This window comes from Bactrocera dorsalis, chromosome 2 (genome assembly GCF_023373825.1).
Source record: "Bactrocera dorsalis isolate Fly_Bdor chromosome 2, ASM2337382v1, whole genome shotgun sequence".
NCBI classification, from domain to species: domain Eukaryota; kingdom Metazoa; phylum Arthropoda; class Insecta; order Diptera; family Tephritidae; genus Bactrocera; species Bactrocera dorsalis.
Window position 1 is genome coordinate 84,484,495 of NC_064304.1, and position 23,864 is coordinate 84,508,358.

At 37.1% G+C, this 23,864-nt stretch overlaps 1 protein-coding gene and 1 long non-coding RNA gene across 4 annotated transcripts in view; one reads left to right on the top strand and one right to left on the bottom strand.

Moving 5' to 3' along the window:
- Nucleotides 1–23,864, bottom strand: part of LOC105228542 (histone-lysine N-methyltransferase, H3 lysine-79 specific) — a 121,110-nt gene that overhangs the window by 75,986 nt on the left and 21,260 nt on the right. The gene's annotated exons all lie outside the window — the stretch shown is intronic.
- LOC125776538 (uncharacterized) lies at nt 14,688–17,393 on the top strand. Its single transcript, XR_007421794.1, has 3 exons — nt 14,688–14,784; nt 16,730–16,921; nt 16,984–17,393. It is a non-coding gene; the product is annotated as an uncharacterized LOC125776538 (long non-coding RNA).

Consider the following 23,864-nt stretch of genomic DNA (forward strand, 5'->3'; position numbering starts at 1 on the left):
CGGTTTACTCAAAAGCCTTACATTAAGAACCCACAGGAAATAAGGTAGATTAGATGACATTTTATGCAAAGAACTTTCTCAAGAAATGTAGAAATTAAAATGTATTGTATATACATATATTCCATTATTCGAATCAGTCTCTATATATGTATGTACTCGTACATAGGGTCTTTTTATAAGGACGCTACAAAAGTAGACCGATAGGGACAGCAAACGACGCTAGTATTTTGACATTTCTCTTCACTTAGGTTTGTCATTTCATCACGGAAAGATATACGTTACAACAACGAGTCTAAATTTTGAAATCTACTACCGAAATTCGGAGTCAGTGGCCTTAACTTTAGAACGATATCAGATTAACAATTGAGTCTACTGAAAAAATTTTAATCCACAAGCACAGTACAAAATGTTCCCGTGCCAGTGCGACAAATAAGTGCCCTTACTGTCGAGAATAAGTTCAAATAGTTTTGAAAAGTTTGCTAAAAATATTAGAAATTGTTTTTTATTTTTCTCAAAAAAGTTCGGAGCAGATAACAGAATAGTATTTCTGATTACTGCTATATTTAACACTAAAGTCTTCCAATTACATGCACAAAACTGTATATATCAAAATTTTTGACTTTATTTATCTCCTGCTTCCTTCCTTAGTATTATTTATTTATTTTGCTTTTAAATATTAATTGACTATTGCATAAATGCTTCATTCGAAAATGCAATTAACGATTTCCAGTCATTTGGAAATTCATCACGCCACGCCTTTCCCTTCTGTGACCTGTGTTCGTGTGCACGGTTGTTTCCGTTAATTGACAGTTTTATTATATGATTATGCTATGACAAATTTCTGTGATAAATTGCAAAATGGAAAATACGAAAATAACAACAACAAATGGGCATGCCATAATGTCAGGTGTGCCAAGCAATAACAGGCAGGGCAAAGTAAAAGCTATTTACAGCTACGTGAGCACGCTTCGTCAGTCGAGCTAACAATATAATCCATCATCGGCTATTAGGGCAAAATACTGTACATACATACACACACATACAAACATATATATGTACAAATATTAAAAGTACACATCTTTCCAAACTTCTGCAGTGAAAAGGGCCAAGGAAGCAGGGAAAGGCATTGACGGCCTTAACAGTAAAACTAATGAAATTTAAGCGTTGCGTTAAAGCATAAGTTGCAATGAAAATGGCCAAACAAAAGAAATTAGTCAAGGAAAAATTAAGGAAAATGCTTAAAATAGCAAATAAAAAACATTTTTGTATTGTTTTTGTACATTATTTTTGGCTGACTATCTCGAACAATCACACTGGTCTTGCAATGGCTAACTGCTGCAATTGCCAACTGCCAGTCCAGCTGTCTATTTGTCTGCTTGGCTCAAGTTTCGTCGTCTTGCCGGGCTGACTGTATGTATATGGCCTGGACTTGACTGGACGTCTTGCCTCGCTCATTTTCGCGTGTCAAAGTATCATAAATTTATGGATGCGCAAAACCAACATAAGAACAAAAATAGCAAAAATGCATCCAACACGTTGAAGAAAAATAACGTAAGCAGTTTGATAAGTCGGCGGCTTAAAGCAAATCGAACCAGTCGTCAACGAAGCTTGTTTTTGGAAAGCAGAGAAATTACGAAAGAATATGAGTTTTTTAATCTTAATTTACTCTGATTCTCAAAGGAGAACGTAACATCAAAAATCAGGATAAGGAAGCGAAAGAAAGGGGTCTGGTGGGGCAAGACGAAATATCTCCTGTCATCAAAGAAACAAAAACTATAACCGAGTAAGCGGTGTCTAAGCCAGTAAAGAAGAAGATGCATGGGGTCTCTTTCTTAATATACTCTGTTCAGGTAATAAATGGTACCTATCGAGCTATTTTAGTACCATAACTGAACAATCAGTAAACAAACCATCAAGGTGTTAATATTGACACTTCAGTCATTTTATTGAGCAACTGAGAACACGCCTACCACGCCCACAGAATTAAGCTGTTAAAAGTGGTGTAGTTGTTTGTTATTTTTAATAAATTTTGCAGCATTTCGTTCTTGTTTCGTTGGTTAACATACTACACAAATAACACGATAGCTTGGGGCGTAATCAATAACAGTAAAAACAGTGAAAAAATATGACACAAATAAAAAAAATAAAATAAAACAAAAATAATGAATAATACGATAAAAAGGGTACAACTTGGCCAACGAATTCAATAAGCAGGCGAGACGATGTGTGTGCGAATCAATGAGCGCACAAATCAAAGTGCAAGCAGCACGCGTCTGTTGTTGTTGCTTGTTATTGCCGTTGCTGTAAATTTATTTTTGGAATTTATTGCCAACTTGCAGCTTTAAGTTACGCCCTCTCGCGCTCACTCACTCGCTCAATAAACAACGTGCTGAGACAGGCGGACTGGCGGGCAGACGGCCAAGAAGTCAGTAACCCGCCGCAAAGACCGGCTAAGTGTCAGTTCAACAACAACAATGAAAAAAGAAAACAACAATAAATAAATAAGAAAAATTCCTTCATTTGTGATATTACCTACTCGTCATGTAATATTGTTAACGTTTTGCATTTTTGTTTTCGTTATTGTTGCGGCGTGTACGCGACACGTCACGAAGCACCGTTACTCAGCTGGCACTCAGCCTGCTGCTGCAACTTGTTTCTGTTCTCTTTTATTTTTTATAATTTTATTAAACTGCTGCCGCTGCTGCTCCCTCTGGTTGCTTTTGTTGTTGTGATGGTGTCAAGTGCACGATATCAAGTTGAAATGGTGTTAATGGCAAGGCGAACAACAACATGTAATGACTATTTCCGCAGAAAATAAGAGGAAATAGCACAATCGGTGAAATAAAAAGGGGTCGGAGGGGCAGCAAACCAAAAATAATAATAATAGTGATAGTATGCTTCGGATCATGAACCCATACTGTAAATCAAATATGTATTTGTCATTGCAAAGGTAGTCTGTCATACAAAAAAATTAGGTATGACAAAAACATTAATACAACAATATACATATGTATCTGCCTTTGATTTTGCGAAAAGAAAATCTGACCATTCTGGAAAATAGTGTTAGTTCTAGAGGAAATCGTGTGATAGAACGTATCAGCTTAAAGTGGAGATATTTGAAGATGTCGGTATGGAAGTTAGCGCAAAATCTGTTCGTCGAAAGCTTCAAGGAGTTGATTTGAACACTCGTCGGGTTGCTAAATAACCACTTTTAACCTCAAAAATGCCTCAAAACCGTTTACGCTGAGCAAAAGAACATCAAAGTCAAAAAAACATGCTGTTTTATATTGATGGATCTCAACGATTTATGGCGAAAAGGAATCTTTTGTAATCTTCTCCCGATGCTTTGAAATTTAAACTTTTTCGCATGAAAACGAACTTAAAGATTTATTTCCTAATGTGAGAAGGAATTGCAAGCGGTTCAAGGACTCAATTATGTGTTCGCAATACTGTCTAAGCAGGGAGGCAGCCGAATGGTCTGGGGTTGCTTTTCCTACTATGGCTTTGGGCCTAATAGAAGGAACCGTCAATGGATCTAAGTATCTGGAGATACTTGAGACAAATTTAAAATATTAAATGGAAAACCAATTTTCACGAGTGGATGTCCTTATTTTTCGGGATGTCCCTGCGCCCTGCCATCGTGCCAAAATATAATAGTAAGTATCAATTTTTTTGTACAACTAGAGTTTATTGCTTTACTTTTAATTACAAATTTTATACTAGTCCTTTTTTCTTTCTTTAAGGTGGAGAATTATTTATCAAAAATCCGGGTCTCGACTTTGGATCGGCCAGATAACAGTCCGGATCTCAATCTCATTGAGAAACTTTGGTTTATAAATGAAGGCCCAGATAGCACAAAAGAGACCAAAGAATTTAGCAGAGTTGGACTAAGTACGCAATCGAGAAGTAAAGTCCTCTCTCGACGAACAAAAACAGAACTCTACAAGTCACTTATTATTACCGTCCTGGTATATGGTGCAGAGGCATAGATGATGACAACTTCTGATGAGTCGACGTTACGAGTTTTCGAGAAAAAGGTTCTGCGAAAGGTTTATGATCCTTTACGCGTTGGCCACGGCGAATATCGCATTCCATGGAACGATGAGCCGTATGAGATATACGACGACACTGACATAGTTCAATGCATGAAAAGACAGCGGCTGAAGGAAGAAGACCTCCACTCCGTTGGGAAGACCAGGTGGAGTAGGACCTGGCTTCGCTTGGAATCTCCAACTAGTGCCACGTTGCGAAAAGAAGAAACGACTGGCGCGCTGTTGTTAACTCGGCTATAATCGCGTAAGCAGGGTCTACGCCAGTAAAGATGAAGAAGAATGCACGTATTATTAAGTCTTTATAAAATTGAAAAAAAAAAAACATAGGTATTGACAAAAAAAACTCCAATACTACTGAGGTTAAACTAAAAAATAACATTTACGGATTTTAAAGCGATTTCCGAAACAGAAACTCAACACGTTTCAGGGATATGTAGAAAGCAAAGACATAAAAAACACATGAAATGTACACATGTACGAGAAGAAACTGCCTCAACAACAGCCATTGAACAAGACATCGTAAATTTTAGCCAAAATATTACGGCGAATGTCAGTCGCAGTATTCATGTCACAGCAATAAACATAAAAGTAACAGTAAAATAGCATTAAAGTCAACTGACACTGAGTGCTGCCGGCTGACTAAGCGAACAGGAATTCATAAAATTTGGAAGGTGTTTGTAGTGAATATGGAAAGAAAATATAAACTTTAAAACAAATGTGCGGTTAGAAGAGTAAATAAAATTAATAAAAACAAACAAAACCTAAAAACGAAAAGCAACAAAAAAATTACAAACAAACATTTAAAGAAAAAGAATACGAAAAGCATAATAACACGCCGTATGGAAAATAAAATAAAAAAGAAGGTAATGTTAAAAGAAAATCAGACAGCACCAAGCTATAATACCCTTCACAGGTGCATTTTTAATATATAAAAGGGTACACAAGATGCTTATGTTGATTTGTATCGGTCAGTTTGTATGACAGTTGTACAATATGCTACATTGTTCCGATCTAAACAATTTGTTCGGAGATTGTAGCGTTGTCTTGCAGAATAATCATGTGAGATTTCGTGAAGGTATATTTTCAAATAAAAATGTTTTCCTTACAAGAACTTTATTTGGAACGTTTAGTTTGTATGGCAGCTTGGGCAAAAACGGACGTGTTCAACATTTCAGATCGATATCTCCAAAACTTAATGACTAGATCGCGCTAGACAGCTGATCAAGGCTAAATGGAATCGGCTCCTCACGGTGTTCATTTCTATACATATAGATATATTTAAAAGTGTCTCTAACGCTTCCTTCTGAATGTTACAAAATTTTTGGCTAACTTAATATTCGCTTCTCAGGGTATAAATAACTAAAATTAGCTTAACCGAAAATGTTAAAGTCTAGGTAGAAACACAAAACTGTAAACAAAAAGGTGACATAAAAATGACACAGCGGTAGAACACAGCGGCCGAAATACAGCACGAAAATTGTTGCAACAATGTTAATATTTAATGAAGCTATAATTAAAGTGCTCGCGGAGTATTTTTTCTCGTTTTCATATCTGAGATCAAACTATATGCGCGTTTAAAAAACTTATTTTTCCCCGAAGCAAGTCTAAAGCTCTCCAACTGAAGCTATGAACATGCGCAAAAATTTAACATGTGGCAAAAAAAAAAAAACAATAAAACAAACGAAATAAAAATATTAAAAAACAGAAACAGTAAAATAAAAAGAATCAGCGTCTGTTCCCGGGTTTAATGCCGCATTGCGTGTCTGCGTCGCATGACTTTGTGGTTTATCGGCCTCCACATACCCAGCTTGGCTCGACGCGATTCAGTCTGTGGCTATGGTATGTATATACGATTTGTATGTATGTACAATATCCTGCACGCTAAGTTCGCCTACCTACTGAATTCTTATTTTGGTTTTGCCACTTTGTTGCACGCATGTTTTTTGCGCCTTTTTCTGACTATGCAGACACAGTCCAACTTCTAAGCTCTACGTTCAACGGCATTTGACGGTTTGGTCGCATCTTATATTAAATCTTAAAAAAGAGATCCTAAAATTTATTTACTTTTGCTAAGAATAGCTGACGATAGAGATAAATGGGCTAAGGAGCATGAAAAACACATATTCTACTAAAAACACCAATCAGAAAAGGAGCTTCATTATCTATTGTGAATCACAAGGTTTCTCATTATTATCTTTTACTTATTCCAGTATAATTTTTATTGACTGTCAGAGAAATAAGATTTTAAAACTCAAATAAATCAGTCCAGTCCTGCCGGATCAAAATTATCCAACTGCCTTTCAGTGCAATATTTTAGCTTTTTGGGATCTTTAGAGGGAATCTAAACTATACAATTCAACCATCAATTCTATTATATCGCCTTTGAGTAGAAACACAACGGAAGTTTCATTTGAACCCATTTAGGATCCATAATCCATGAAGCGCAACTTAGAAGTTCAATAATTAAAAGGTGCTGAAGTTAGTAACTGATTTGTTTTTATCTCTAAATATCGGCAATATTAGGGAGACTAGCGACAATATTATCTACAAATATTATATTTTTCCACAATATACTTGTACTTAACTTTACCACCAACTAAAGCTTTCAAACTTCATTAAAGCGACCAGTTGGTTGAAGACAACCTTGAAATGTAGAAATCTTACTTGTACTTCTAACTGATTTTATCAAGTCCGTCTTTTATACGTTTTCATGTTTTATTACTCCGCTGTGTCTACAATTATTGTGCTGGTATTTTCAGCTTCGACTGCTGTTATTCCCAGCTTTCGACGTCTGTCATTAGTGGCCAACGACCTTTTTTATGGCTTTTTGCAATTAAACAAAAAACGAACAACCTACTATATACATACATATATGTATGCAAGCAGCGATGGAGAGAGGCAGAGAATGTCTGACATAAGTCAGCCGTCGTCAGTTGTTTGACGAATGGCAGAGGCAGCACAGACAGAGACATAGAAGCAGTCAGGCAAATGCAGACAAAGCGGCTGGCTGCAGAAACACTGAAAAGTTAGAAAGGTAGAATGGGGCCTCATACGAGTGAGTCAATTGGAGTAACAGAACATACACCAGCGTGATTGTAAAGATATGCACATAAAGGGTTATGTATGCATATGAGCTCGTATATTATATATGATTGGGTTGTGTGTTAGTGCTGTTAGACACATCAGCGAGTGAATGAAGGACCGACTCGCCGTCGACTGAATGTAAACAAAATAACTTGGGTCGCCATAACAAATTTATGAAAAAGAACTTGCGGGCGCAGAAATTTTTGTATCTGACTGACCATAACGTGTAAAATATTCGATTTTATGTTGATCACATCATTTACGCACGGAAAACCGCCACAATTAAATTACACTGGTGGAGGAAAAAATCAAGTGAAATTCGATGAACTCACAGGCAATATTTTTTTATTTTTACTTGTTTTTTATTTCACCTCAGGCCGCCTTATCCAGCTGATGGGCTAACTGATTATTTTTGTAATTTTAGCTTCACCGCATTTCAGACACACATATATTTTGTCGCTTCCCTGCTGCTGTCTGTAGAAAGACAGTAATTACAATTGCAATCACATGCCTGTTCCCGTTATACACTATACCGCAAAATAACTATATGTGAGGAAATACGAACCGAAACCACATCGAATAAAATAAAAAAAAAAAGAAATTTTCATAACATCGAATATGTGCTTTAACCCTCATGAACAGTTAACACTGTCTCTTCACGTTGAGTAAATAGTTTGTCACAAGAAAAGCAACAGCCTGGGTCGTAAGAAAAATCAATATTTGTTATAAATACGTTTGATTTTAATAATTTGGTCAATTGGATTCCGTCCTTACCATATTCTAATTAATTTGGAAAGCAGCACCACAGTATAAGTTGCCGATATTGAGCAACAAAAGTTAAAAGTTGGACTAAGTTACTTCCGACCAACACTGAAGAAGCAATACTTAATTATTGCGTAAAGTTTGTGGAGAGCAAAAAAAACTTTTCTCTAGGTGGTTAGAAATTATAATTGCCTCTAAAATGAAAAAAGGACGGGGTTCGCCGATGATATTGATATCTTTGGTCTCAACAACCGCGTCGTTAGTTCTGTTTTCTCTAGACTGGATAAGGAAGCGAAGCAAATGGGTTTGGTAGTGAAAGATGGCAAAACGAAATATCTGTCATCAAACAAATAGTCGTCGAACTTGCGACTTGGCTCCCACGAACGGATGCAAACACTACAGCTCTAAAAGTATTCGACGCATTACCCGCCTGGGGAAAACCAGAGAAAGAGGGAGACTCCGTGGGAAAACCAGATGGGGAAGAACCTGGCTACACTTGGAATTTGCGCCAAACAGCGAAAAGGAAGAAAGACTGTGGCGCGCTGTTGTAAACTCGGCTGTAATCGCGTAAGCGGTGTCTTCGCCATTAAAGAAGAAGAAAAAAATTAAAGGAAATGTAAGCGCAGGAAGCTTTCTTTGGCTAACGAAGGAACATTGTTGACCTTACCATTCGAAGCTCTAGAGAAATAAGGCGAACATCAAGTTATAGGCCCGATCAAGATCTCCGGAATATGGTAAAAGCAGTCGAGCTTCGATTCAGCATATGATAGTAATGCCAATCTACAAAAGTCCAACGGAGCATGATCAATTGTCATTAAAGTGTCCTGAAAACAAAATTTTGCCACATAAAAAAGATTTTATAGCTTTAAGAAAATTCCTTTAAAATTAATATTGCACACATTCGTGCTCCGGAAAAAAATAAAAGTGTGAGTAAATTTATTCATGTGAGCGGCGGTCTGGAAGGTAATTTCCTCGGTTTTTAGGTCAATCGCTTAAATGCGTGCCTCACATATGCTGTACTTTTAAATCCAAGGGTTACCGCCACGTCCGCTACAATATGTGTATGAATGTGTATATGTGTCAGTGTATTGCTGAGCGATCATAATCACTGCCTCGAACACGCAATTCCGACATTTATCAGACGGCGTTGCAAAGCGTGTGCGGCTAAACTTGAGCTCTAGAGTCTAGTACAATCTATTGGAGTGTCTGGCGTGCTGGTTTCTCCAGACTTGGTCGCTGAAAATGTGCCAAAATCACAACATGAGTCACATGTCACATGCACGCCAACTAGCGGCTGACCACACGCTTGGACAGTTAGTGAGAGGAAAACGCATTCGCACGCTGAAGGGTCAAAATGTGCATGTGCCATGGACTGGCGGCCTAGACTAAGTTGCAAATTAAACCATAACCGATTTTCGACGAAAAATTCTATTCAATGTGTCAACAATAACAACAATGGATAGCGGCCTTTGAAACTGGGTGGCACCCAGTAGTGTCCGCTGATTTGGCAGCTCTAGTTTAATGGGTCAACGGAGCAAAACACACTCACATACTATATACATTGCAGCTAATGCAACTCTGTAACAAACAATTCCTAATATGTTCACTCGCCAGAACGAAAGTAGGTTAATGCTTTTTGAAAGGCAAACACCAGCTGAACAGACAATATTACAACTGTGTGTGGGCGAAGTGGGGTAAGAAGTTTCATTAGCGTGGGGGTGGCAAAGTTCGAATTCTATTAATTTAGCTATGTGGTGCTTTATGACAACAACAGTATATCAGATTTAGAAATACATACATACATACGTATGTGCGTTCAATAAACTTAGTATTTACAGTTAATATAAAAATACGCACAGATGTACCTACAAATGTATGTACGCACATGCGTTACTTGCTTCAACTTTTCCTAATTAGCAGCGGAAAATGCAATGGCGTACTATTTTGATTTCCGGCATCAAAGCTCTAATAAAAAGTAGTTGATATGCAAGTGTGTGTATGTATGCATAATTAATTAAATGTAAATACCTTTTAGAAACTTCTATCCCCAAGGAAGTCGAGGAAGGAAGTATAAATAATGCGCATACAAACTTGTTTAAGCGTTAATTATGCTCTCACTTATGCCAAACAGCTCTGATTACTTCTGAACATACCTGCAAGAAAAGAGAAAATAATTGAGTTTAGTAAATTTGCAGACGAAAAAAATATCAATAAAGAACATGATTATTAAAACTAGTTATTCATTTTTTATTAAAAATAAATAAAAGAAAAACAAGAAGACAAGTTTACTTCGGCTGCACCGAAGCTATAATATCCTTAAAAAATACAAATGGTTCCTTACAATCGCTTGATCTCTGATTCATTCTGATGGCACATTCCTGTCAAGCTGTCATATTATTGTTTCGCTTTTTTGTCATGGAAAGACTTACAACGCCTGAACGTTTATAAATCGTTCAACTTCATTATGAAAATTGATGTTCTATAAAGAATATGTTTCGCTCAATTCGGTCAACACAATCGGTCCTCTGAGCGTAGTATTCACAAGGCCATCACTTATCTTGAGACCCAGCATTCATTATTCGATAATATTCGGCCGAATAGACCACGTTCAGGACTCATTGAAGAAAATATAGCAGCCGATGTTGAGAGTGTACACGAAGACAGTGGAAAGCCAATTCGGCGCTGTTCGCAGCAACTTGGACTGACATATGAAACGACTTAGCGCATTTTACGTCGAGATCTTACATTGAAATCGTACAAACTACGGCTTGTGCATGAACTGAAGCCACTCGACCTACCCAAGCGAAATCACTTCGCTCTATTGGCTATTGAAAAGTTCCAAGAAGCCAAATTTCGTTCAGCGATGAGGCCCATTTCTGGCTCAATGGGTATGTTACCCAGCAAAATTGTCGCATTTGGGGCGAATAGTAACCAGAAGAGATTCAAGAGCTGCCATTTCATTCAAAAAAACCAACAGTTTGATGTGGTTTGTGGAATCATCGATACATATTTCTTCAAAAATGATGCCGGTGAGAACGCCACTGCCAATAGGGACCGTTATCGTCTCATGATAACCGACTATTTGAGACCAGAAATTGAAATTTGTGATCTCGGAGACATTGGGCTCAACAGGACGTCTCCACTTCCCACACATCGCATCAATCAAAGGATTTATTGAGAGAACACTCCGTCGAACAGATAATTTCACGTTTTGAGCCGGTCGATTGGCTACTAAGATCGTGTGACTTTTTGCTGTGGGAATATCTAAAATCTAAAGTCTATGCGAACAATCCCGCTTCGATTCAGGTCTTGGAGCGAAACATCACACATGTCCTTCGCCAGTTACCAGTCGAAATGATCGGACGAGTAATCGAAAACTGGACTCAATGGGTAGACCATCTGAGATGTAGCAGCGGCCAACATTTGAATGAGATAATCTTCAAAAAATAAATGTCGATGCTCTTTCGAATGATAATAAACATTCCCCATTAAATTTGATTTAATTTTACAATATGTGAATTCCAGTTACCATTACGAACTTTTAATCGAAAATATCGATCAATCTGAGAGATATACATATATATCAGAAGAGAAACATTTTCTGATAAAAGGATGCTTGTATCACAAAAATTATTTGATTTGGATAAATAACTCTCTTAGCCCCCATATACCCAATAAAAATGCTTTCACCAAATATGTGAATTATCTTAATAAAAATGACACAGCTTTTTCCTTCTAACGGTGCATGTTTGTGCAAAAATAGCTTCGGTTGCACATGAACATAGCTTTTTCTTACTTGTCTCCATTACTTTTACTTTATTTACGAAATTGTTGCTTATCGCGTGCAAAAAATACGTAAACTATCGGAATTTAGGCTTATCGCTGTCATAATTTAGCTAGTTTATGTTACTATTTTTGTAACTATGTCTATGTATGTACATATGTCGATATATCTGTACTGAACCAAAGCTATTACTTTCGTCTCTATGAATAAATAGGTATTTATTTATAGCAAACCTTGTATTCTTATCATATTATTGATAATGGAATAAAATTAATGATATTCAAAAAATAATACAACGGTACTTTAAATCTACTTACAATAGTGTGTAAATTTGGAATTCAAAATGTGAAATTAAAGTTTTTATTTGTCTTTTTAAATTATTCCTTAAAAAATTTAAAGCGAAGCAAATAGTTTCAAACCTGTTTAAAAGTACAGAAAATCATTTACTATTAAAAGCTTTGAAATTGCACAAAAACATTTAATTTTCGGTAAATAAATATTTGTGCACGTGTAACAGTTTCAACGTCTATTTACACACAAACTTTGAAAGAAATCAACAAACGAAAAGTTTTCGAACTTGTTTGCTTGTTTTAGCCACTTTTCTGTTCGAAAAAACTTGCTAACATTGTAAAGAAAATAAATTTGAGAAACTTGAAAATAAGTTTGAAATGAGGCGAAATTAGTGCAAGCTAGCGTAAGTAAAGCTACATATTAGTAAATATATTTGTATATAGGTGGGGATATATGAAAGTACAAAAATGTGGTAAATTTAATATAAAAGTCGAGCAAATGGGAAAACAGTCCGGAATAACAAAGCCCACCGAATGTTATTTTTTAAAATCATAACAAATATTAGTAAAGGTTGATCCATTTCGAGGTTCCCTACTTTTTTAAAGAAAAAAACACAACAACTTCAAATTGAATGGGGAAGGTTTATTATCTTTCGAAAGAACATTCTTTGGTATTTATTTTTTAAGATTATCTCTTTCAAATGTTGGCCGCGGCTACGTCTCAGATGGTCTATCCGTTGAGTCCAATTATTAATGACTCGTTCGAGCATTTCGACTGGTAACTGGCGAAATGACACGCGTAATGTGTTGCTCCAAGGCCTGATTCGAAGTGAGATTGTCGGTATAGACTTCAGACTTTACATATCCCCACAGGAAAAACTCTAACGATGTCATATCGACCAGCCCAAAACGTGGAATTGTCTGTTCACAGAAGTTCTCTCAATAAACAAATAAATTTATAGGATTTTTTATCGGAGTTGTACATATTTTCCGACTTTATTCTGACTCTTTTTTCCTGAAGATATTGGTTTAAAATTCTTATTATTCTATAGCTTAAAAATGAGATTTTTAAACCAAAATTTTTTCTACAGTGAAATAATTTTTTATTTTTTTTTTTCAAACAAAGACCATTAATACCCAGATATATTAAATTAGACAAACATCCACCCCAATTGAAAGGGCAAACCTTAGAAATTAATATTTTGGTCAGTCAAGGACAAATAGAAGGACACTGAATGTCTCAAGCAATATACAAGTGAAAAAATACAGTAAGGATACCAAATTTCTATAGTCTTTTGAATAATTTATTTTAGAAACCATAATTTCGAAGGCTTTCAATGTTTCAACTAGATCCAAAAAAAAATTCAAAACCTGCTTTTAATAAAAATATATTGTTTATATTCAAAACTAAGATATAGTAAACAAACTTTACAAAAAAAATTACAAAATTCAAAAATTTCATTGAAACTCTACGCGCTTAAAGACTAAACGAAAATTTAAACGAATGAAATTGAAATTTACAGCATTTCGCTTAAACCGAAAATAACTTAAAGCCATTAACGACAACGACGGCGGCAATGGCTGCAACAATAAAAACCAAGCCACCCAAAAACGCCCCACAAAGTAAGCGGCAACAGCCGAAACACCCTCAACAATGAGCGAGCGAAGTCGAGTCGAGAGTCAAAGCGACTTCGAGTATACAGAAATGGCCACTATGCGTACTGCTGCCGAGCAACTACATATGGTACTATGTAATACATACTTAGATGGTATATGGCGAACAGACACATTTGCTTATTTACCCACAAATCACTAATGCTTAGGGCGTCGAATTTCAGGAATGCGCGTGACTGTGCGACGCCTAAACTTTGTGCTGTTGGGGTTTGACGATTTTCCCCAAGCGCTCGGGACACATAGAAACAGTGTATATACACAAATTGGTACATAAAACATTAGCCATGTATATATGTATATATATATTATATATACATACACATGTAGAAGTAATAAATAAAACCTTATATACTAAGTTTCAAATACATATGTATATTCATTAGAATACATAGTATATGGAAAGGAATTTTGATACAAAGACCGGCCGGTAGTCGGCTCGGGTCGGTTCGGGCCGAGTTGCGTGGTTTTTCAGGAGATCCTTTTCCCGACACCACTACGCTGGCGGCAAGCTTGTTGTCAGTCAGTGCCTGTAACTGATGGACGAAACAAAAAGCGTCGCGGAGCAGACGTGGGGCGTTGGAAGTGATTTGCGGAGCCCGCACATAGCGTCATATTGCTTTTGATGGCGAAAACTGCAAACAAGTGTCGAAACAGACGAGGGAATGCTGACACGAGTGTGGCGCATGAGAGAGTGAGTTTGCCTAGCTGTGTTTATGGCGAGTGCTTGTGTATGTAAGTAAGTGTGTCTTGCTAAGAGGAAAGGGTGCAACCGGCCGCAGCGGAAGCAAAGTTACGTATTTCGAGAGAGGAAAATCAATAAAATCAAGGGCAGACAATGAATGCAAAGCAAAGGCAACAAAACCAGCAAACGACTCAACAACAAAAGCTATAACACCAACAACAATAACAACTATACATATATAGTACGTAGAATGTTTGCTGTAATAATTACAGGCATTGTAGCCACCCAAAAGGGGTTTGGGTTTCTTCGTAGCTGGCAGCTGAAATAGTGCATGTCTCGGTGGTAATAGAGAAAATTATCTTGGGAACTTGGCCGCATAGGAATTGCGTGTATATGTAAATAGTCGGTGCCTGCTGGACATTGGGGCTTGTGTTTTGTTGCTCTTAGCGGAAAAAGGTGCGATAAGTAGACGCTGCTCAACTTTCCTCGCAAAACTCTAAATTAGAAAGCCTCTGGCTAAGGAGATTTCTAGATTCCTCAGTATATCCAGTTGCCTAAGTAAATTGAGACTACTGTCAGATGATCGAAAGATTTGTGCTGAATTTAGTAGTTTACTTGTTTATAAGTATTATAACTGAAGATATAACAATCAGCTAATTGATTAGGTGTCGACGATTGGTGAATGGTGTTGGTAAATGCAAAAAGAAAATGCAGGTTAAGCACAAGAATTGTATTGAATAAGTCAAAGTAAAGACTACAAAAATAAAAAAACAGGCGATCTTACTACCTTAAAAGAGTGTATGTCGAAATAGCATGTCTTCAGAGAATGTTGTTTGAAGTGCTCGAGGACAGTTAATATGAACTTCGTACTCCGATTTTAATAAACAGGTGCCATAAAAACTGGAAATTATGGTTAAAGAGAGGAACTAAGTATCAGAACCAACCCTACCCTTCAATATATCAATATTTTAGAATTTTGAAAAGAACTGTGAAAATAGAAAATATCGGTTATTGCCGAGAGTCTGTTTGAAATGTATTTCATTAAGAAGACCCCGATTAGGCACAGACAACATTTGGATCTAATGTTATTGCAACGGTAAAAACTTTCTTTCAACAGTTTTCGAAAATAATTCTGACGTTAATCTGTATTTGATTGGAATATTGAATGTTGGCCTTTAGACTTTTAGAATCCTTAGATACTTGGCCTAACTAAACTATTAATCTCTTGCCGGGAAGTACAATAGTTATGTCCCAAAGCTAGCATGTTGATTCCGTGGGCCTTTCAACTAAGTGCATACTATATATCTCTGGGTATAACCTCTTTAAGTTTCAAGCTAACTAATAATTGAGCTGAAGGATATAGGACTCATAAATGTTTCAATTTCAATGCTGTCTACCTGGGAAGGGAAATGATGGCGACAGTCTTAGATAACAACTTATATCCTCTTGTCTTTACTGTACTTAATTTCAGTGGAAATATAAGTATTTTACTTTCTCGGTGTGTGCTTATGACTAGCGCACCAAAAAAGAACGGAGCCGAGCTGAGGGAAGGACTGAAATCGAGCCGCTGTTAAAGCCATTCAATTATATAGCGGCCTTGCGGCTGGCAGGGTTTGGCGTATAATTTTTATTTTAATGAAATGAAAGTATTTTTGGTGCGCTTTTCATTATTTACATTATAAAAAACTCGCTTTCATCTTTTACAGGGTGTGTGTTTGTGAGATTGGGTAGCTCACATTTCATATAATAAAATGCCAAAGGAAAAGGGATAGAAATGAAAATGAACCATGAGGGCAAAATCAAAACGAAATGAAATTAAAAAAATTAAATTATATCAAAAATAACGGCATCAGTACATAATGCATAGCAGTCAAATGCATCGTTGACTTCGTCGAACCGCGTCCGTTGCTGGGACAAAATGTGTTTATTTAGCGAGTGATATAAATATGTGTGTAAATATTTGCAAAGCATTTTTATGAGGAAGTGACGTTTGCTCCAATGACAGGCAAACATATACATATGTATGTACACGCACAGAAAGACGCGGCGAGCGATTAGCGCCAGGGTGTGCCACGCAGTCTGGTAGCCTCGCTGCTTAACCGGCGCATTTGCGCTCGTTATTGTTGTTGCTGTTTGCACACTTTGCTGCTTAAAACAATAGTCCGAACCGAACTCGAGTGGGCGCACACTGATGAGTGGTTCGGGTAGTGGGTGGTGGTGTTTATTTTGCTGTTTTATTTTTTTTCTCTCGCTTTTAATTCTAGTTATTCTTTTGCTTGTTAGCTGACTTTTTCCGAACTTTTTTCATACTTTTTATTTTTGGACGCTCCTTCGTTATTGCATTGCACTGTAGCATTTTAATTAATTTGAAATGTCAAACAATGAATTCTTTTTTCTCCAGTTTTTGTTTGCAGGCTCTGCGAGAGTTCTTTCAAAGTACTTTACGTCGGCCACAGGCGCAGCGCACAACAACAGCAACAACTTAATTAAGTTTACAGCGTACATTTTGTTGGGCTAGGACGTGAGTGGTGCTATTTAGAGAACTTTAAAGCGTTGGCTATGTTTAAATTAGGTAGTTCGACCTTCACATTTTGTAAGAATTTTTCGATTTTTATGGGAAACTTTACATTTCACTGCGCTTGCCTATAATTTCAGAAACTGTTTTGGCAAGGATTCGACATTCAACTACAGGACAATTTATGCAGTACTACTGATGAAAAAAGTTTATTGATTGAGAGTATTTTCCTGGAAACAAAAATTAATGACCTGGATCATAATTACATAGTATTCGGGCTACTTTAGCGGTCACAATACACAATGTTAACGAAATAAATTTCTAGATACGACAGCTGTTGTCAGGCGATCGGAGGTACATATTCTAAGGGGTGATCCTTTCCATTTACAGAAAATTTCATATCGTACCGGTGAATATTTTCGAAGTTACACGCAATTTGAAAGGGCGTTTCAGAGTGCCTGGAAGTGCATTCCAAACTTAAAACGCGTTTTCTCAAAATGGTGTTTTCAAAGTCGTTGACAGGAGCTTCTTTAATATATTTTTCTAGTAATTGCTTAATATATATTTTTTTTAATCAATAAATCTATTTTCTTGTTTTTATAACCAATTTATGTAAGCCCGAAATTTTGGTCAAAAATCGATTTTGTCAAACAATTTTATTTTCTTATTCCTCCAATTAATTGCTAGATTTAACATTACAACACTTCGGTTGAAAATTTGTTCATCTATTTTTCTTCAGTTTCCTATTTTTGGTATCCCTGCAAGCCTTAAACGGCTGAGTAAACTGACGTTGAGCAATACCGCTCTGCTCCGTAAGGATCGGGAAGGACCTCTCCGAGCCGTTCGATATCAAACGAGGTTTTAGCCAGCCACGAAATTTAACGCAGAATAACTCTTGCCAAAAGCTGCTACTTCGGATTGGGTAGGCAATTGAGAAATAAAATGTTCTCTCGACGAACAAAGACCAAACTCTATAAGTCACTTATTACTCCCGTCCTGCTATATGGTGCAGAGTCATGGACGATGGCAATATCTCAAGTGTCGACGCTAGGAGTTTTCAAGAGAAAAGTTCTGGGGACCATTTATGGTCCTTGGTGCATTAGTCACGGCGAATGTCGCATTCGATGGAACGATGAGCAATATGACATATACGACGACATTGACATAGTTCAGCGAATTAAAAGACAGCGGCCACGCTGGCTAGGTCTTGTCGTCCGAGTAGACGAAAACACTCCAGCTCTGAAAGTATTCGAAGCAGTACCGGCTGGGGGCTCTGCTTCCTCCTCTTCAACTCCGTTGGAAAAACCAGCTGGACAAGACCCTGACTTTGCTAGGGATCTCCAATTGATGCCAAGCAGCGAAAAGGAAAAACGACTGACGCGCTGTTGTAAATTCGGCTATAACTGCGTAAGCGGTGTCTACGCCAATAAAGAAGAAAATTATTCTTCAGTATGATTTCAATTCAACTCACTTACGCAACGGTACATGTTTGGTAATAAAAAAAAAACACAGGATATGTTATTGAAACAACCTTTGGCACAGGAAAATTTATGGAATATACGATTCCGTTCAGAAAACCCATGGAGCTGTTTGAGCAGAACCATACATACCATTTTATCGTGGTAAAAAGTTCATAAGGATAATTTTGTGTATAGCAACGCGTGGCCGTGGACTTATACACTCAGAGAAAAAAACCCACGCAAACGAAAGTTTTCTAATATTCAATTTTTAAACTGTGACTATTCTCTTAAAATACACTTTAAATTGTTTGATTATTTTTGCTGTGTAACTAGATTAGTTTGCCGTTATTTCTGAAACTAATCGCTTTCGACATGCTGGAACAATGTATTCACTATTTTACAAAACTACTGGATTAAAAATAACTACACGTTCTAAGCCAAATGTCCTGAATATTCTTGGATTACGAGCGCGACGTCCAGCCAAAAAGGCACTTATCATTACCCAAATGAAGAAACGGTGGCTGGGGTAGGCAAAATCACATTAAATTTGGAGAAGAATTTGTTTGGACCCGAAGGAAATGTCACAGTGAGTCGTAGGAAAGGGGAGCGTGTTTTGAAAGCTGTGTTTTACCCACCATAAAGCTTTCGCCCTATTTAATGGTGAGGGGGGCTATAACCAAGCTTGATCTTGGCCGGCTTTTTCTACTTAAAGGATCTGTGAGTGCCGAAAATTACATTGGAATCTAAGAAAAGGACGTTTTGCCAATTATTCAACAGTTGTTCGAAAACATCTTTTTTTCCAATATGAGAATGCATTGCACCTCTTTTCACTAACATTTCAAAATACTTCATCAAAAAGGTTATAGACAAACCACAGTCTGTTTATCTATATAGAGATCCCAACCAAGGACCTAAGAACATGAAAACATTTCGTTAGGGATGGGAAATCTAACAAAACAAAGAAATAAATTCATACAACTTTCAATAAAATTCACTGTTTCATACAAAATTAGTCAAAAAACTAATTCACTAACTCAATCCAACTAACGTATCGAAAGAGAGGGAGAGAGAAAGGGATAAAAACAAGGACCAGTGTATTTAGAATCAGGATACTTTATTTTCCTTGTTAGTAATAAAGTATTATTTTTATGTCTGGTCGGAATCTGAGACAAAGCCAGACCTTACAAAGAACCTTAAAAAATAGAACAAAATCAAATATTGTTCAGTCTTTTATAATATCTTATACGAACACCTATGGGTCCATTTCAGTATCCCAGTTCGGTTCTGTTTTAGGCTTTTGGTTTTGTTTGAGATACATTCGTTAAAACGAATCAATTTCAATTCCGAAATATTTCGATAAATTGAAAAGTGTGGTAACAGCGTAGAAACAAGGGGAAGTATATGCCAAAATTGAACCGAATATGAAGCCAACTGACTTTATTAATGACAATAACGAGTGATAAACTCATGTTTAGAATAACCTTCTTGGTCCTGAAAACAAACATTAAATGCGATGTTGAACCAAAAACTTTAGTTGATGAAAAATATGTCGGTTAAACTGAGCGTTTGCTCACTCTCTTTGGATTTAAGCAAAAAAGCTCAACTTTAAAAGTCCCTTTTGGTCTTGATGAAATATGTTTTTAAATCATGTTAAGATACTTGACATAAGATTATGTTGATATAACGATGTAACTTTAATAAATTCCCTTCGAAAATTCTGTTTTTCGACACTTCAGTTTCTATTTGGTCGAGAAAAATCTCAGCGCTCATTCAAAGGCAAGCACAAAATTGGAACTTCAAAAACAGATCCCAAAAATAAACATGCACAAAAATTAAATGGAATAAATTTAAATTGTATGAGACCATAAATAACGTCGAACCAAAATGGAGATGATGCAAATAACACCAGAAGCTGGTGAAATGAACTGGAGAAAATGAGTAGAGACAGGTCGAATAACGGTGTATAGCGGAATGTAGCTGATGGGGGTTAAGGCAGCTATCTAATGCTTCCAGCTGCTGTGGCAGATATACATTTTTGTACAACAACAGCAACAAGCAGTAACCACTGAAATTTCAATGAATGAATTATCGAGCTTTAAGGTATGCAGGGTTTATGAATACATATTTGACAGGACTCTGAAAACGCTCCAATCAAAATATAAACAGACATGCATAAATGGAATATATAAATCTATATGTATATACATATGTACACATTTGAGTTGAGTTGAGTAAAAAGTTATGTACCTGTCTGCTTTAAACTTAAGACCAGATGATGTAGAGCGCTGCAAAACCAAAAATGCACTCACATACAAGGAGTAACAGCAGCAGCAGCAGGTTGGTTGCCGACAGATGATAACAGTAATCACAACAACAGCAAATTGAAGCCAACTACAACCAAGCGAGACAGGCATTATAATCAAATCGAAACTGCGCCGCTACGACGCCAACAGCAACAAGCAGCCAGCAGACGTCAGCCACCCCACCCTAAAGAACACAACCCAAATGTTCAAAACCAATTTCACTTGGAAACCAACTAACCGAAAATTTGCTTCTACTCGACGCAGCGCAGCAGTGGAGTCAACGGCTGTCGGAGCGCTGGAATGTCATTTTCAGTTTTCGGCATTCGAGCCACGTTCTTTCAAATTTATTGAAGACGCACACCTCACACACAAACACATCTATATATATTTTTTATATATATACACAGCCAGTCACGCTCTCAAATCTATGTGTGCACTCTTGGGAACTGTGATATAGAGCGGCTTTGGTGTACATCCTCCTTGGCAGAGAATAATGTCTTTTCGGCAGCAAAGTAATGAGCGGCTGTCTTAAAGGCGACTACACCCATAATGCTTGTCTCCATACGACGCTATGCCAGTACGTGTGTACATATATGTATGTAAATAAATTTGAGTTAATTTTACATGCTCAAATTAAATTATACAGAATGAAAATAAAGCCAGTTAAACTTTGGTATATCAAATGGATTTCGTAGTAAGCCAGTCAAAACGACAGGCACTAGAGAAATTCGCATTTGAAAAAAATAAACAAGTTTGCCATATTAATACAGCGTGTTTTTAGAAGTATAAAGTTTGAAAGAGGTACCTCTTCTTCCACACAACATTTTTAGCTTAAAATATTTATTTATAATTATCTATCTGTTTATTGATCGTAGAAAAAAATCCTAAAAAACACATGTGACCCCTTAACCAATCATATATGCTATATCAAACCCGAGCAGAAACTGAAATCAAGTGACAACTGAATTGACGTTAACCAGGTCTAAAGATCGAACAGCTTTCTTTGTGTAGAAGGATTCTCCCAGGAGAACACCGCAGTTCTGACTAGCAAATGTTGAAACTAATTCTCCGAAACCTAAATCTTTAAGTTCATCAAAACTAAGTGGTCAAGGCACCCTGCAATCCTAAAATAGAAGCAGCAAACGATTTGGATATTTAAATCGAAGTTACTAATAAAGGTTGATCCAAGTATAGGTATTTTTTTCAATATCCCTTTTTTTTGCCAGAACACGCGTGTGTCCTGTCAAGCTGTCATGCTATTTTTGTTTCGTATTGTTTGGAATTTCATCATGGAAAGACTTACGCCTGAACAACGTTTACCAATCGTTCAACTTTATTGCGAAAATTCACGTTCTGTAAAGAATGTATGACGCCTGCTTTGCTGGTCAACATAATCTCCCTACTGAGCGAGTTATTCGCAACACCATCACCGATCTTGAAACCCAGCATTCATTATTGGATAATATTCGACTGAATAGATCACGTCCAGCACGCAGTGAAGGAAATATAGCAGCCGTAGCTGAGAATGTACACGAAGATTGTGGAGAGTCGATTCGCAGCAACCGGACTGACGTATGGAACGACATGGCGCATTTTACGTCGAGATTTAAATTGTAAGCTTACAAAATACAATGTGGGAAAAACTGAAGCCGCTCGATCCTCCCACAAGCAGAATTGAGCCATTTAGGACGAAGTACAACCTGCAGAGATTCAAGAGTTGCTATTTCATTCAGAAAAAAAAACATCGGGCCATATTTCTTCAAAAATGATGCCGGTGAGAACGTAACCGTCAATAGTGACCGTTGTCGCGCCATTGTAACCGACTGAAATATCTGAAATTGAAGCACGTGATCTCGGCGACATTTGGTTTCAACAAGACGGCGCCACTTCTCACAAATCGCATCAATCAATGCATTTATTGAGAGAACACTTCGGCGAGCAGATAATTTTACGTTTTGGGCCGGTCGATTGGCTACAAAAATCGTGTGATATAACACCGTTCGACTTTTTCCTGGGGGAATATGTAATGTCTAAAGTTTATGCAGACAATCCCGCTTCGGAATGCTCAAACGAGTCATCGACAATTGGACTCAACGGAAGGACCATCTGAGACGTAGCCGCGGTCAGCATTTGAAAGAGATAATCTTCAAAAAAAAAAAAATGCGAAAGAATGTTCTTTCGAATGATAATAAGCATTGCCCAATAAATTTAAAGTTTCTATGTTTTTACTTTAAAAAAGAAGGGAACCTCGAAATGGATTACCCTTTACTTCTAATGGACTCTTAAAGGAACATTTCTTCTAAACCACAAGAAAAGAGCACGTATCAGACGTTTTCCTGAGGCTTTAAAACATATTACCAGGAAAAACTATTCAAACAAGTTTCCGTATTTCTTAAAAAGGGTGTAAATCTAGCAATTGGGTAAAGAACTTTAACCAGAAAACTTGACATATAATATATATATTGGGGAAATTCGCATTTCTACTGATAAAGTACTGGATTTTATTTGATGGGTATCGAAACAAAAGTCGTTTGTTTTCCGAAAATACACACATGACAAAGAAATGGATAAATAAGGTTCGCCATAAAAAATCTATGAGTTGTGCGGAGGCATTAAATTGCATGCTATAAATTTAATGGAATTCACGACACAAATATTAAATTTCATTTTCGCCCAAATTTGCTGCGTTCAAAAAACACAACTGGGTTGCCGCAAAAAAAAAATACAACAAAATCATATATAATAAGGGACGAAAATTATTGTGCGTCAAATTTAAGGCAACGTGAAAAATGGGATAGTGGCCATATTACTTTGGCGCACAGCAGCCGAAATGGAACGTAACGCAATGCGATGCGATGTGATGCGGTGTGAAATGAATGCCAGCGAAAATGGAAAATGGAACCTTCCTACTGAAACGCAGCACAAGGGACGCCAACCACAACAACAGTGCGACAAAAATTTGGTGCAAAGTAATAATGGCACAAATGGGGTTGGGTATAATGGTTAGTTGGGAGTTGGGTTGAAAAGGGATTTACTTGCAGCTAACTACTGCTGATTTTTATGCACACCCAGCAGACCCGCTGCCTGCAACCCGAGCACCATCGACCCGATTAACGTATACATGCGTCCAACTTAAACATAAAATATGTATGGCGGCAGGGAAGACGCTGCATGGACAAGGGGGCAACAAGCCTAGCACAGAATGAAAGCAGAAAACGCAAAAGCTCTGCGCTCGGAGGCGAACAGAAAAACAGGCAC